Source organism: Schistocerca serialis, chromosome 1 (genome assembly GCF_023864345.2).
Source record: "Schistocerca serialis cubense isolate TAMUIC-IGC-003099 chromosome 1, iqSchSeri2.2, whole genome shotgun sequence".
Classification (NCBI taxonomy): domain Eukaryota; kingdom Metazoa; phylum Arthropoda; class Insecta; order Orthoptera; family Acrididae; genus Schistocerca; species Schistocerca serialis.
The window spans coordinates 927293769-927297306 of record NC_064638.1 but is presented as its reverse complement, the minus strand read 5'-3'; positions in this window follow the sequence as shown (position 1 = coordinate 927297306).

Genomic DNA, 3538 nt, shown 5'->3' with positions numbered 1-3538 from the left:
ATCAATCGCAGGACTGCTTTGAGCTCCGCTGGAAATAGCGTACATATGTGGATTCGAAAGTACTTTGGAGATATCCACCACTAACTGTTCATGGTGTTGTTGTTGCGGTCTTCAGTCCAGACACTGGTTTGATGCAGTTCTCTATGCTACTCTATTCTGTGCGAGCTTCTTCATCTCCCAGTACCTACTGCAACCTACATACTTCTGAATCTATTTAGTGTATTCATCTCTTGGTCACCCTCTACGATTCTTACCCTCCGCGATGCCCTCCAATGCTAAATTTGTGATTCCTTGATGCCTCAGAATATGTCCTACCAACCGATCCCTTCTTCTAGTCAAGTTGTGCCACAAACTTCTCCTCTCTTCAATTCTATTCAATACCTCCTCATTAGTTATGTGATCTACCCATCTAACCTACAGCATTCTTCTGTAGCACCACATTTCGAAAGCTCCTATTCCATTTATCGTCCATGTTTCACTTCCATACATGGCTACACTCCACACAAATACTTTCAGAAACGACTTCCTGACACTTAAATCTATACTCGATATTAACAAATTTCTCTTGTTCAGAAACGCTTTCCTTGCCATTGCCAGTCTACATTTTATATCCTCTCTACTTCGACCATCATCAGTTATTTTGCTCCCCAAATAGCAAAACTCCTTTACTGCTTTAAGTATCTCATTTCCTAATCAAATTCCCCCAGCATCACCCGACTTAAGTCGACTACATTCCATTATCCTCGTTTTGCTTTTGTTGATGTTCATCTTATATCCTCCTTTCAAGACACTATTCATTCCTTTCAGCTGCTCTTCCAGGTCCTTTGCTGTCTGTGACAGAATTACAATGTCATCGGCGAACCTCAAAGTTTTAATTTCATCTCCATGGATTTTAATTCCTACTCCAAATTTTTCTTTTGTTTCCTTTACTGCTTGAATAACATCTGGGATAGGATACAACCCTGTCTCACTCCCTCCCCAACCACTGCTTCCCTTTCATGCCCCTCGAATCCTATAACTGCCCTCTGGTTTCTGTACAAATTGTAAATAGCCTTTCGCTCCCTGTATTTTACCCCTTCCACCTTCAGAATTTGAAAGAGAGTATTCCAGTCAACATTGTCAAAAGCTGTCTCTAAGCCTACAAATGCTAGAAACGTGGGTTTGCCTTTGCTTAATCTATTTTCTAAGATAAGTCGTAGGGTCAGTATTGCCTCAAGTGTTCCAACATTTCTACGGAATCCAAACTGATCTTCCCCGAGGTCGGCTTCTACCAGTTTTTCCATTCATCTGTAAAGAATTCGTGTTAGTATTTTTCAGTCGTGGCTTATTAAACTGATAGTTCGGTAATTTTCACATCTGTCAACCCCTGCTTTCTTCGGGATTGGAATTATTATATCCTTTTTGAAGTCTGAGGGCATTTCGCTGTCTCATACATCTTGCTCACGAGGTGGTAGAGTTTTGTCAGGGCTGGCTCTCCCAAGCCTATCAGTAGTAAGCAGATAAATTTTCAACATTTCTGTGCCACGACTCGTACATTTTTTAAAATAATGTTTACAACAGAGATCTTATAAGACAACGTCTATAGAAGTGGTTTCGTACCTTACTGAGACCATTATCCCTCTCCACTGGCCTCATCAACATTAACGCTTAACCCTGTACTGAGTGTTCTTTCTAGGAACCCAGTTTCAGGGATAAAGATATCTTGGGTACTATGTGGCACACAAAATATTATGTAACTTATTGACCACTGAAATTCTGCCGTAATTTTTATTTATTCACGACTTTAGGTTTGTTACTATATGACAGCAAACTAAAAGTATTGATTATTTGTTAATCGTTCAGTTACAGAACGTGGAAACATACTCTGTGGTGTCATTAACACAGTTTTACGTATCTCAAAATAATAACTAGATGTGGTCTAGGCTGCAGAAATAATTCTGCCTTTCAGCTGCTTTCGTGTGTGTTTACGTATTTTCGATGTTCAGCAAAGATTATCGGCTTTGAACTATTTCTGCCAACATAATGACGTTAAACATAGTCTAGCTCAATATAGCCAGAATGTGTGTGTTCTCAGACGACAGCATTGTCCATCTTCGAGTGGTTTCCTTAACATTACACATAAAATTGCGGTTTGTTACCAAATGGCAACACAATGCAGTACATGATTCACTTAACTTTAAAATAATAAAGAATTTTCATTAAAGACGTTCATTTTTAAAATGACGGACGATAAATTATAACATTATTTAGTTTCTGTAGCTGCTTTACTAAAACGTGTACTAATGAATCAGTGAGATAAATCCTACTGTTTATTTCCAACAACTTTTTCTTATAGAATAGTGAAAGAGTTCTCTGTGCATCGCAGTTGTTACCTAAGACTCCTTCTCACAAAACAAAGCTATTCGCATTTTACAAAACATGATTCCTCTGCATCACTCCTCTTCCAAGCGACACTTGATTCATCAGTACCAAGCACTCGCTTTCAAAATCAACCAAGTTAAAAAAAAAGAAAAACTTAGACCTACTGTTTATGCTTGATTACTGGACTCCTTACTTCTGTACTGTTAGAAACTGGAAGACTTGAGGCTGCCATTGCTCTGTGTCTTAACACTGCCACTAATAATAATAATAATAATAATAATAATACAATGTAGACCCTACATCAGTGTGGTAGCCATTACATAGTTACTGTTGTGTTGTACTGTCAATTAGTTTGTTTATTGTTCCGAAGTAAAAGACAAAGGGATTTCTGATCTAATATGGGAATTACCTACAACTCGTTGAAGACATTTTGGTGAGATATTTAAGTATATGTGATGTTATGTGTCTCAATTTTACTATCACAGATGCATGGTACAAAGTATATATATATATATATATATATATATATATATATATATATATATATATATATATATATATAGGTGTGTGTGTGTGTTTGTTTGTGTGCAGTGGGTGGATTATATGTTATATGAGGAAGACGTTTATTCATAAATTCGTTTCACAAGCCGTAACCTCTACCTCACTGAGCCACCCATTAATCCTAATACCGATAAAAATGTAATTGTTGGTAAATTATGTAATCAGGATTACGAAGTAGAGATAACGGTGATGATATTTTAAAATAATTTCGTTGCGTGACCGAAATACGATTAAGCCCTTTTGTTTTTACCCATCAGGAAAATATATTTTACCTCTCACGGGATAATTAGCCCCAGGTTGGGAACCACTGGTCTGTAGCAAACTAATCGTCCTCTGAAACTTCAGAATGAGATTTTCACTCTGCAGCGGAGTGTGCGCTGATATGAAACTTCCTGGCAGATTAAAACTGTGTGCCGGACCGAGACTCGAACTCGGAACCTTTGCCTTTCGCGGGCAAGTGCTCTACCAACTGAGGTACCCAAGCACGACTCACGGTCCGTCCTCACAGCTTTACTTCTCCCAGTACCTCGTCTCCTACCTTCCAAACTTTACAGAAGCTCTCCTGCGAACCCTGCAGAACTAGCACTCCTGAAAGAAAGGATATTGCGGAGACATG